This window comes from Lactuca serriola, chromosome 5, assembly GCF_051521515.1.
Source record: "Lactuca serriola cultivar US96UC23 chromosome 5, Lser_US96UC23_V15, whole genome shotgun sequence".
NCBI lineage: Eukaryota > Viridiplantae > Streptophyta > Magnoliopsida > Asterales > Asteraceae > Lactuca > Lactuca serriola.
Window position 1 is genome coordinate 103,665,687 of NC_136412.1, and position 14,265 is coordinate 103,679,951.

A 14,265-nucleotide genomic window follows, 5' to 3' on the forward strand; every position below is an offset into this window, starting at 1 on the left:
TTTGTAAATCTTAGACCTGTTAGGTCTTGATCTATTCATAGTTCTGTCAAAATTTTCCTATCTTGGTTGATGTATGGCCTACTTGTAGGCCATTTTTCCTGAACTTGTTACATCTGTAATCCCCGTGTCATTGACAGATATCTAATCATATGGAAATTATTATCCAAATGCTATCATCTTCATTAAGTTACACTATTCATTATGTTGTTGGACTATGGGGAATTAGTCCATGGGAGACATTCATTATTTAGTTATTCTTATCCATATCGTCATCTTTTAAACGTATAGTTAAAGATGCCGACACGCAGGAATCCCAGACGTAACTCAGACAACGAAACACCGATACCACCACCTCCACCACCACCTCAACCTCCTCAACCACCTCCTCCCTTCGATGCCACTATGTTCCAGGCAGCTTTCATAGCAGCAGTTGCAGCTGCTATGTCAGCCATCAACGCCCCTGTCCCTAGTGGATCGGGAACAGGTGCACCTCCCTCGAACCACGGCGAAAGCCATGGACATCCTCGGGAATGCACCTATAAGGACTTCACGAAAACCCCACAACTTCAATGGAACTGGTGGGGTTATGGTGTTAAGGAAATGGATTGAAAAGATGGAATCTGTCTTTGAAATCTGTGCTTGCCAGGAGGGCAACAAGGTCAAGTTTGCAGCTTGTACCTTCTCTGACAGAGCACTAACATGGTGGAACGGCCATGTTAAGTATCTGACTTTAGTGGTGGCATATTCCATCAGCTGGGAACACTTGAAGGACATGCTGATTATTGAGTATTGTCCTTGAGGTGAAGTACAAAAACTCGAGCAGGAACTTTGGAGTCTACAAATGGTTGGATCCGACATATCAACCTACATAAATAGGTTCTGTGATCTGGCAATCCTATGACCTGACATGGTTGTTCTTGTGAGCAAGAGAATAGAGAGATATATCTGGGGACTGTCGCCCCAGATCCAGTCAAGTGTGTTAACTTCCAAGCCTATCACTTTTGATAGTGCGAAGGAGCTGGCACAATCTCTCATAGATCACAGGAAACCTCAGAACCCAACAATCCCTACACCCGAACCACAAATGGTCAACAACAACAAGATGGGGTGGAACAAGAGGAAAATAGGGGCTTCATAAGAATCCTCCAAGAGACAACAACTTGTGGCAATCAATGCCGCCACGGCAACTCCCGTTGTTCCTGCGAACCCCTTACCAGCAAAAACTTATGATGGAACTCTCCCGAAGTGCAACAAATGCAGCTTCCACCACCACGGACCTTGCAAGGAGATGTAGTGCTCTAATTGCAACAGGAAGGGGCATACAACCCATTTCTGCAAGACTCCAACACCTCAGGCCGCCCAGGTTCCTAACGCCGGTATGGGATAAGCTTGCTACGGTTGTGGAGAAGTGGGCCACTATAAGAGGAACTGCCCTAAAGCGGGGATGGCTGGAGAAGTAGGAAGAGTTATGGCCCTAGGCCACGAGGAAGCAGTAGCTGATCCTACGATAGTTACTGGTACGTTTCTCCTCGATAACTCATATGCTTGCATACTTTTCGATAGTGGAGCAGAGAAACGTTTCGTAAGTCACAAATTTGCACACCTGCTTAAACAAAAACCATGTGCATTAGATAATTCATTCACGGTGGAAATGGCTAATGGGAAAACGGAGAGTACTAACTGCATATACGTAGGTTTTACTTTAACTTTAGATGGCCATAATTTCAAGATAGACCTCATGTCGGTCCCAATTAAATTTTTCAACGTTATCATCGCATGGATTGGTTGAGTCTTCTTCACGTCGACATCATGTGCTTTGAAAAAGCAGTTCGTCTTAACCTTCCTAACAATGAAACCTTAGTTATCTATGGCGACAAACCTAGTACGAGCCTTCGCATCATTTCGTGCATTCAAGCCCAGAAGGGCTTGCGAAAGGAATATCATGCATTCCTCGCACACGTCGTCGATACAAGTCAAGAAATGAAAGACATTCAGAACATCCCAGAAGTACGCGACTTTCCTGACATCTTCCTAGAAGAACTTCCCGGATTACCACCACAATGCCAAGTTGAGTTCAGAATCGACTTAGTGCCAGGAGCTACTCCAGTAGCCAAATCTCCTTATTGTCTGGCACCGGCCGAGATGCAGGAACTTTCCAGTCAGCTTAACGAACTTCTCAAGAAGGGATTCATTAGACCAAGCTTCTCACCTTGGGGAGCACCGGTCTTGTTCGTCAAGAAGAAAGATGGATCGTTTCGCATGTGCATCGACTATAGAGAACTCAACAAACTTACCATTAAAAATCGTTATCCTTTGCCCCGCATTGACGATTTATTTGATCAACTTCAAGGAGCCAACTACTTCTCGAAGATAGATCTATGATCCGGATATCACCAACTACGAGTGTTAGAGGAGGATGTTCCCAAGACAACATTCCGAAATCGTTATGGACACTACGAGTTTGTGGTGATGCCCTTCGGATTAACTAACATGCCCGTAGTATTCATGGATCTGATGAATAGGGTGTGTCGTCCTTACTTGGATCAGTTCGTCATTGTTTTCATTGATGACATACTTATCTACTCTCGAAGTAAGGAGGAACATAGTCAACATCTCCGTAGAGTCTTAGAAACATTGCGAGCGGAGAAGCTCTATGCGAAGTTCTCCAAGTGCGAATTTTGGATCCGACGAGTCGAATTTTTGGGCCATGTTGTTAGCGAAGAGGGAATACACATGGACCCTTCCAAAATCAAGGCCATTGAGAACTGGTCAGCACCGAAGACACCTAAAGAAATTCATCAATTTCTAGGTCTCGCTGGCTACTATTGCAGGTTCATTCAGAACTTCTCCCGCATAGCGAAACCTCTTACAACCCTGACCCAGAAGGGCGTGGCCTTTGACTGGGAAGAGAAACAGGAAAGAGAGTTCCAAACGCTCAAACGAGCCTTGTGCACCGTACCAATATTGTCCCTCCCCGAAGGGATAGAAGACTTCGTTGTCTATTGCGATGCATCCAATCAAGGACTCAGATGTCTTATAATGCAGCGAGGTAAGGTCATAGCCTATGCCTCGAGACAGCTGAAGACACATGAGGTTAACTACACCACCCATGATCTTGAGCTAGGAGCAGGCGTATTTGCTCTGAAGATCTGGAGACACTACCTATATGGTACAAAAAGCACGATCTTTACAGACCACAAGAGTCTACAACACATTTTCGACCAGAAAGAGCTCAACATGAGACAACAACGGTGGGTCGAGCTACTTAGTGATTACAAGTGCGAAATTTGTTATCATCCGGGTAAAGCCAATGTAGTAGCCGACGCCCTGAGTCGGAAAGAATATACTGGTCGTAGAGTCAAATCTTTGACTCTAACTATCCATTCACACTTGTCCATGCAAATTAAGGAGGCTCAGCTTGACGCTTTGAAACCTGAAAACATGACAGGTGAATCCCTTAGACGGATGGATAAGAACTTGGAAGTCAAGGGTGGCGGAGCCTTATACCTCATGGATCGGATCTGGACATCGAAACACGGTGGCTTCAGAGACTTGGTCATGACCGAAGCTCACAACACTCGTTATTCCGTCCACTCGGGTTCAGATAAGATGTATCTGGATCTTAAAAAGTTATATTGGTGGCCTAACATGAAAGCAGATATTGATACCTTCGTAAGTAAATGCCTTACTTGCGCTAAGGTGAAGGTCGAATACCAGAAACCCTCCGGTCTTCTACAGCAACCGGAGATACCAGAATGGAAGTGGGAACGGATCACTATGGACTTCATAACCAAGTTGCCCAAGACGACGGGTGGACTTGATTCCATATGGGTCATCGTCGATAGAATGACCAAGTTTGCACACTTCTTGCCAATCAAAGCGACATACAAGATGGAGAAACTTACACGAACATACATTAGGGAGATTGTAAGACTGCACGGTGTTCCCTTATCTATTATCTCGGACAGAGATAGTAGATTCACTTTGAGGTTCTGGCAGTCGTTACAAAGTTCCCTAGGAACTAGGCTGGACATGAGTACAACCTACCATCCACAGACCGACGGGCAAAGTGAGAGAACTATACAAACCTTGGAAGACATGTTGCGAGCCTATGTGATAGACTTTGGGAAAGCTTGGGATACCCATTTACCCATTGTCGAATTTTTCTACAACATCAGTTATCACACGAGCATAAAGGCAGCACCATTCGAGGCCCTCTATGGCCGAAAGTGTAGATCCCTTCGTTGCTGGGCTGAGGTGGGAGATACCCAGTTAGCTAAGGGACGAGTTCCCGAAAGCACTCTCACGGGTCCGGAAATAATTCGGGAAACGACAGAGAAGATCGTTCAAATTCGTGAACGATTGAAAGCCTCTAGAGACCGACAGAAAAGCTACGCTGACAAGTAAAGGAAACCGTTGGAATTCCAGGTGGGCGACCGAGTTCTAATGAAGGTCTCACCCTGGAAGGGCATGATATGCTTCAGAAAGCGTGGGAAGCTCAATCCAAGATACATAGGGCCTTTCGAGATTCTCGCAAGAATCGGCCCTGTAGCTTACAAACTCAATCTACCGCGTGAACTTAGTAACGTACATTCTACCTTCCACGTGTCGAACTTGAAAAAGTGTCTATCCGACAAGACTCTTGTTATTCCACTCGACGAGATCGAGATCAATGAGAGCCTCAACTTCATGGAGGAACCAGTAGAGATCATGGACCGAGAGGTCAAGCAAACGAAACAAAGCCGTATCCCGATAGTGAAGGTTCGATGGAATGCAAAACGGGGACCTGAATTCACTTGGGAGCGAGAGGATCAGATGAAACGGAAATATCCTCATCTTTTTCCTTAGTTACCTGTAAATACTTTATTTGCTTAGACTTTAATTTCGGGACGAAATTCCCTTTAACGGGGGGATGATGTGACAACCCAGATTTTTCATTCGGTCAAACCCTAGAAGTCATTCACTTCTTATTATAAGTTAATGTCATTATTGCTTATTTTAACAAATTTGGAGTTCGTTTGATTATTTTAATCTTATTCTTTAAACGAACGGGTGTAAGAAAGTGTCATCTCAGGTTTTGAAATTTAAAAACCGCAAACACCTCGCGTCTTAGAAGTTCCTGGCCAAACTATTTCGTTTGGGTCGAAAAATCATCCCAAAATCCGTAAACTCATGCTTATCCATGAGTTTACTCCCTAAGTCTAGTCAATATGAGTTTACTCCCCATTTATCCAAAAGAGTAAACTCAAGAAAACCTCTCAAGTAGCAAACTAGAAACAATTCAAGATCTTCCAAGTTGTAAGTGTTCTATCCATTTCAAGTTGATTAAACACTTAATCTAGTGTTTGTACATCTATTCATCCATTCATTTTTGTGTTTTTGATTAGATTTCCAAAAACACCAAGAACACCAAGAACACACACTAAGTGTTCTTGGACTTTTAGCATATTTCAAGCTTCCTTATAGTAAGTACTTCACTCCTTGAGTCTTATTGAGTTAGTATTACAAGTTAGCATCAAGAAAATATTCCAAGAACACATGGAACAAGGTTTTCATGGTCCAAGAAGGTTCTTGGGCCGTAAACACCATATTAGGCACCATAGTGTGCCTAAGTCACAAATCTAAGCCCTAGTTGGATGTTTAGGCCTTCCTTAACATGTTTGAACCTTCCCTTGATGAGTTTAAGCCATGAAAAACACCAAATAGTGCCATGATCATGTGTTTACGGTTTGGGGAGCTCCCAAAACCGTAAACACCCTTTAGTGTGTTTATTTGGGCCATATTCCTTCCTTAGGCCTAAAATCTAACATATACAATTACCTTGATGAGTTAGGGACTTGAAAACATAAAAATACCAAATTCCAAATGGGTTTAAGGTAGTAAACCCATTTGGAATTTGGTATTTTTATGTTAAACCCAAAGGGAAATGACCATAAGGCTGTAAACACCTCAAAAGGGGTGTTTTGTTGCCTTAGTCCATTCCAAAGTCCAAACCACCAAGTAGAAATGCTTCAAAGGACTTGAAAATCCTCAAAACAACTTATGGTAAAAAGAAGAGGAGTTTACGACCGTAAACTCTAAGTTTACGACCGTAAACTCATTAGGTCAAGGTCATGAAAACCGTAAAATCCAAGGGAGTTTACCCTTGAACCCCAAACACAATAGCAAGGTCCTTTAGCACTTAAATGCAATCCTTATGGCTTGTAGCACTTATAAAAGGTGTTTTACATGCCTTAGGATGTCTTAACTTTGTCAATTAGTGGTTTAAAGTCTAATCAGGTACATATATGTGTGATTATATGTTAACTAGGATCATTGAGTGTGAACAAGTCTTCACTTGTCACCTAGCTATCCTACATCATTCAGTTCATCCAAACCACCATCTACAGGTGAGTTCATACCCTTAACCAATGTTTAAATGATTTTAAATGCTTTAATAGGGGGGGAATACAAGTAGAAAACAACATGTTATCAAATCTTTCATATGTATTTATAACTGTGTTTTCATCCAGCAGATTTCACATAATACAAAATGTGATGCATGAAATGGTTTTCTATCTTAAAAATACTTTGTTATCAAATGTATTACTTTTGAAATGTTTATTAAAATGACATCACGTCATTGTTAATTATTGTTCAAAACTCTTAGACGTTTTACAAAACCATTTTTAACCTACTCGAACAACCAATTACCTTCCAGTTAACTATTATAGGGATAGTTAGAAGATACAAAACATTATTCCTATTACAAGGAATTACATCAGAGTCAGTTCATTCATAAGTCTATACAATATATTACATGAGTAGCTTACATGAATACGTTACATGAGTACCTTACATGAATACATTACATGAGAACCTTACATGAATACATTACATGAGTACATTACATGAATACATTACATGAGTACCTTACATGAATACATTACATGATTATCTTACATGAATACATTACATGAGTACCTTACATGAATACATTACATGAGTACCTTTACGTAGATACATTTTCCTATATACATTTTCATGGATACTTGTACCTCGATTCATTAGGATGATTTATTAGTACCTTCTGTGTAAATTGTCCTGCCTATCCCAATTCAACAGGATATCTTGATGGGACTAACCATTCCGAATCCCAGCTGTTAGCACCAGTGGTTGATGAACATCTACGGATGCCTACAGTTATTACTTATACTAGGAGTACATCTACGGGACTAACCATTCCTTGAGCCTACTGTTCGCTACAGAGGTTGATGAACATCTACGGATGCCTACGGTTAATACTTATATTAGGAGTACCTTAACGGGACTAACCCTTCCTCCCCCCTGCTGTAGGTACAGAGGACAATTGAACAATCTACGGATGTTTAAAGGTTATACATTTCGCTAATCGCGATGTCGTGTTAATCCTCGTACAAAAGGATAACAATTACATTAGTACATTTTTCCTATTACTTTATTTGGTGATACATTCACATAAACGAGGAGTTAGACTAAGTACTTTAAGTACTAGTCAAAAGAAAGGAAAAACTATCATTTTACTTACAAAACATTCGGGTCTTGGTAGAAGACTACATTTCATACTAGTAGGAAATAAGGGATTTTCTAGGGTTTTTCAGTACTTACATCAACTGTTTCATTTAAAGATTTACAGGGCATACATAACAACTTTCAAAAAAAGACAATGACACTTAAATACTTATGAATTCACCAACTTTAGGCTGATACTCGCTTTCAAAATAACTTGTATTTTCAGATCACCAGTAGACAGGTACGATGGCCAGGTTTTGAGAAGACGGAGCACAGACAAGACTCGTCTTTTATTTTGATTGTATTTTCGGTGTCTTATTACATTGAAAGAACACACATGTATTAAATCTTTACTTTTAATGCAATGGATGATGTTGTTGCTTGTTTACTACTTTACACTGTTGTGATATTGTACATGACGTCCCCTACCTCGGAACGTTTCCTCCGTTCTACGGTTTTGGGGTGTGACATGAACCTTCGTATCATTTTGTGCATTGAAGCCCAAAAATACTTTCGGAAGGAGTGTCACGTATTCCTGGTTCAGGTAGTCAATGAAAAACAAGAAGTTAAAGACTTCGAGAGCATCCCCGAAGTCTACAACTTTCCTGATATCTTCCCCGAAGATGTTCCAAAAGTTCCTCCTGAACGCCAAGTTGAGTTCCAAATCGCCTTGATTCTCGGAGCTATCCCTATAGCCAAATCCCCTTACCGTCTAACACCGGTAGAAATGCAAGAATTATCTAGCCAACTAAATGAACTGCTCAACAAGGGATTCATTAGACCAAGTTCCTTACCCTGGGGAGCACCAGTCCTATTCTTGAAGAAGAAGGATGGATGTTTCCGGATGTGCATAGACTATCGCGAACTCAACAAACTCACCGTCAAAAATCGCTACCCACTACCCAGAATCGACGACCTCTTCGACCAACTTCAAGGGGCGAGTTATTTTTCAAAGATAGACCTGAGATCAGGGTACCATCAATTACGAGTCCAGGAGAGTGACATTCCCAAGACAACATTTCAGACTCGGTATGGTCACTACGAGTTTGTAGTGATGCCCTTTGGTCTAACCAACGCACCCGCCATTGTTGGGTCTAAAATATTGGTTTATACTTTACTTTTCTAGCCTTTAATAGTTTTTTGATCTAGGATTGAAAACATGTTGAGTTTACGGTCCATGTGGTGTTTGCGGTTGGAGTGCTTGCGGTTGTAATCCTGTTTATGGCCATGAACGTGTTTACGGCTATAAACATGTTTGCGGCTCATGTCTCTTGTATATAGTGTTAGTAGAGTCATAAGAGTGTATGGCCAAGGAGGTGCTAAGTGTGTGCAAATCAACATGTTTTAGAGAGAGAAACTAGAGAGAAGAAGAGTGTGTGTGTGTTATGTGTATGGAGCATCATTCATATTATTGAATACGTCATAGATTCACCTTCATCGTCTTCTCCTTCTTCTCCATTTGATATTGCATCATCCAATTGATTGGGATTCTACACCATCAATTGGATCTGATTTGTCACAACTAGCATTTTTAGCTAGGAAATTTTGTCTTTGTGTAAAGATCAAGTCTTGTATAACTTGTAATCCAAGCTGATGCCATGTACTATGCTAATTCAAAATCAACCATCTGAATCAAAACTCCTGAGTGAAGTTCAAAACCTAATTCAATACATCTCACATACTCAACTGTGAGTTTCAAAACCCTAATTTTTCCATCTCAAACCCCTATTGGGCTAGAAATCACTTATTGACCTTAATGGGCCAATAAACACACAACTTGGTTATTTGGACTCTAATTGGACCCACTTTCATGAAACTATAACTTTTTGGACCATCTTGGGCCAACAGTATCTCATTTCACTTTTATGGGCCTTATTGGACCTCAAATGACCCACTTCAGTCTCATGGGCCTTTATGGGCCGTGAACAACATTCTTGAACATTAATGGGCCGAAAACCCATTTTGTTCACCCTTTGGGCCGTAAACTCATAAGAGGGCCCAATGGGCCGAAATTTCCATATTAGACCCTATAACATTCGAATATATTCATTAATGACCCAAACTAATTCAATTCTCTTCCTCCTTAATCCCATTCTCGGCTATAATAATAATAATAAAAAAAACAATAGGATAATTAGAGAGTGCCACCTCACTAATATCCCCCATACAACTAAGCCTAATACACAACAAATCTTTATGCTAATCTCATGTTTCTATGCAACCATCTTTTCTCAACTTCTTTATTCTCTACTTCTCCTTTCTTATTCTCGGCCAAAGCCCCTCTTCACTCACCACTCTCCATTCAAACTTCCAACACCATACAACTCCTTTCAAATCCATCTAAGGATCTCTCATTTTCATCCCTCAAAAGTTCGTGAACTAGGGTGTGTTCACCAAGGTTTTCTACAAAGATCATCACTCATTTGATCCATCTTAAGTTCGAAAAACTTCACTCAAGAAGCTTCTAGGGCCGAGATCCTTCTCAATCTTCATCAAAAATCGAAATGTTCAAACCAATGTGAGTTCATACCCCCTATTTTCGGTTTTTACTATGTTTTGGGGAAGAATACAAGTTGTTTTGTGTAGATCTATGTATATATGCATGATTTTGTGTGTTTTCATGATATAAGTGTGATTATGTGCTAGAACTTTCATAAACTTAAAGATATGATGAAATATGATGATATTTGTAGAACATAACATTTATTACAACTTATTATGCAAAGAAAAAGTATTAAACATTTCTAAAGTGTTTAAAACCATGAAAAATTGCATAAGAGGGACAAAAATGATAAATATGAATCTTTATGGTATTCATGCTTTTGGTAAGGGCTAAAAGTGTAAATTTTCACAAATGGGCTTCATTTTAGGCCATCACGATTTTTGGGCTTTTGTGGACTTAAATGTCATTTTAAACAAAGTTGAGCCAAAAATGTAATTTTTTCGGTTATAAAGGGGGCTGAAAATGTAATTTTACTAAATCTTGGGTCTAAAAGATAAATTATTCACAATTGGGCCGAAAATGGAAAGTTTTATAAAATTTTGGCCCAAAAGTGTTATATTCGACAATAACTGGGTTAAAAATGTTATTTCACACAAATCGAGCCCTTAAATGTAAACTTTTGGCTTTAAAAGGCCTAAAGTGTCATTTTTTACTAAAAACGTGCCTTAGTTTTAAATTTTCGTTTTTAAGGACCAAAAACGTCTTTTTATAAAATCTGGGCCATTTATGTCATTTTGGGTAAACAACTAAATTTAACAACCAACTTAATGTCAACAGATCACTTACATCAATCACACGCTTATTGGGCCTAGAATATAATTTACATGTTTAATGGGCCTTAGTTGTCTTTTTACATGTTTATTGGACCTGAAATATATCTTACATGCTTATTGGGCCTGGAATATAATTTACATGTTTAATGGGCCTTAGTTGTCCTTTTACATGTTTATTGGGCTGGAATATACTTTAAATGTTTATTTGGCTTTCGTGGTCCATCTACATGCATGTTAACTTCACTCATTCACTTAAATACTTGTTGGGTTTTGAAAACTAAATACTTACACGGAAATAGTATACACAATATAAACTTCATAATCGGGTAAACTTGGTTAAGGATCTTGTGAGACACTTTGTTTGGCACCTATCGAGTGTACAACCGTAGCCTGTAGTTATAACCAGAGTCTACTGGAGGGAGAGCGAGAGTTTGTGTATAGATCTATACGGGGTTGACTCCCCCACACCTGAGCTGTTCGCTACAGTTAGACTAGGTCAATCTAGGGTGAAAACCTTTACCGTAAACACATCGGCGTTCGAAAGACGCCATGATAGGCGAATTAGTCATTATTAAGTATGGTTATAATGGCTCACTAAGAGGAATTAACATCATTATAAAATTTACGGAATACAACATCTGTTGATAACACGGTAAACTATACGCACTAGTACTCAGCCTTAGGGTGTTGAGATCACAATGTTTTATAAGCAGGCAAAATCAGGTTGTCTGGGATTTATTTACTTCACTCACTCACGGATATTAATACACATGCATTAATACAAGATTAGACACAAATATTTCAAACTACTTTTCAGAAAATATCGGATTTTCTGGTGTTTACAAAGTAATACCAAACATTTTACTCAAACGTGCTTATGAACTCACCAACATTATATATGTTGACCTTTTCAAATTAACTTGTATTCTTAGGAAATTGTAGAGCAGGTTGGTCACCAAGAATATATTGATTTTGTTTTAATTTGTCATCATCATACTTTAGATAATTTGGCATGTATTTTGATATACAATACTTGAAGTAAACAATGACAGCTGTAATATTGTATGTGTGATGATGATGATGTTTTGTTTCATTTATATTCACTATGATTAGGGGTGCAAACGAGCCAAGCTATTCGCGAGCTACTCAAGATCGGATCGTTAAAAGCTTGACTCGAAATCGATTTTAAACGAGCCCGAGCCGAGCTCGAGCTTAATATTAAGCTCGTTTATTAATCGAGCTCGAGCTCAAGCCTATGTCATTAAGCTTGATTAGGCTCGCAAGCCTAAACGAGCCTTTATATAATATAATTTAATATTATTTAAATATATTAAAATAAAAACATATTAGGGGAATTATTGATTTAGGGTATTAGTAAATGAGCTTCTTAACGAGCTCGAGCCGAGCTTAAGCTTATTTGGACACGTCAGATAAAAAAATGAGTCGAGCCCGAGCCCGAGCCGAGCTCGAAACAAGGAAGCACGAATCGAGCCGAGCTCGAGCTCAAGCCGTATATAAATTAAACGAGTCCAAGAAGAGCCTGGCTTGGCTCGGGCTCGGCTCGGCTCGTTTACACCCCTAACTGTGATGATACTACTGGAATGAAGTCACCCAAGCCCCCGGACGTTTCTGCGGTCTGGTTTAGGGGTGTGACATACATCAAGCAAATTTAGGACTAATAGTTGGTATAAGAGCTTGGATTGTATCAATCATTTTGGCAAGATCTGGAGCGTTTTTGCATTTTTTTTCTTGAAGGATTTTTCGTTTTTGGATAATTTTTTGAAAAAAATAATGGGGGTTTGTTCTTTGAGTTTCTCATAAAAATGAGTTTTTGATTGAGTTTTGGAGCTAAAAAAGTGAAAAACGCTGTTTTTGTTCGTAATTTGCGAGGGGTTTGCGGCCGGAAACGATTTGCGGTTCAGTAGTGTGCGGCCGAAATCGTGTTTGCGGTCTGAGGGTTTACGGTCCGAGGTCTCGCGAGTTTACGGTTCAAAGAAACATGTTCTGTAACACCCCGAGATTAAGGTATATTTATTTCACCCTTATTCCTTGTCAATTGGTCATGATTGGTCGTTAAGTGGAGGAAACCTTGCAAGTGAGTACGCTGGGCGTACCAGAGGGGTACGTTGCGCGTACTCATGCGCTTATTTTAGACGCGGAGTCGCTAGGTACGTTGGGCGTACCCATAGTTACGCCGGGCGTACCCGACCCAGATGCAAAACCCTAATAAGACTTGTGAACTATTTAAAGGATGCTAAGGCTCATTTCTCAGCCTCCATATCAGTGAGTAAAACCCTAAAAGAGAGCCTTCCATCGTCCTTAGTGAGTGTGTGTGTTCTTGGAGCTAATAGTGCCTTGGTGTGTTATTGAAAAAGGAAGAAAGGAGCTTGTGGAGACTAAAAGCTTGAAGTGTAAGCTTGGATCTGAGATCTACAGAGAAAGGAGCTGCATTTAGAGGTATAAAGTTCAAAACTTTCCTCTTCTCTTTGGTTGTGGTTGCATGTGCCATTTCTAGGGTTAAAAACCCCAAAGGTGGAGACTTTATGAGTGTAAGGTGCTCCATGGTCCAAGATTTGTCCCTTTTCAGTAGTATTTGTGGTCTTGATCCATAAAGTCCCCATTTTGGTCGTTGATATAGGGTCATGCTTGAGTTCTATGCCTTCTAGGGTTAGAGAATGAGATGTTTTGGGTGCTAGTGACTTATTCAGCCATGCAAGGGCTTAAAGTCACCGACTTTATGGTTTTGGAGGGTTAGAAATGGTTAGATCTAAAAGTTGGACGTGGGTCTTAACTGTTTAAGACCCCAAGAGCTGAAGGACTGAAACTGGGTATTACGCCGGGCGTAATTCCAGTACACGCAACGTAGGGGGTGGCGCACCCCGATCCTCTGATGTTATCGGTTATGCCCAGCGTAACCCGAAAGGTTGACTTTTGTTGACTTTTAGGGTTTGGTCAACTTTAGGGTATTTGAGCCATGTGAAGGGTAAAATGGTCTTTTACCCTCATAAGAGTATTAAGAGAAGGGATGGTCTAGCCTTGGGAAATGTGTTGATATCGAGTACTTATTTCATATGATTAGGCGGAGGCTAGGTCTTATCCCACGGAGTCCGAGATTTCCGAGATTTGCAAGTTACCGAGACATCGAGGTGAGTCTTCTCATTATACGTAACCTAGAGTGGTACTATGTGTTGACCAGAGGGTCTTATGTGTTATGTATGAGATTATGTGCTATGTGATATTTGTATATTGTATGATGATATAGACCAGACCGGAGGGTCCAACAAGCTATGACCGGACCAGAGGGTCCAACGAGCTACGGGACTGGAGGGTCCTGCTGAGACACATTGACCGGAGGGTCGTATATTGGCCTCGAGTGGCGTATGTGCTGTATGTGGTATTTTGGGGAACTCACAAAGCATTTATGCTTACCGTTGTTGTGTTATGTGTTTCAGGTACTAG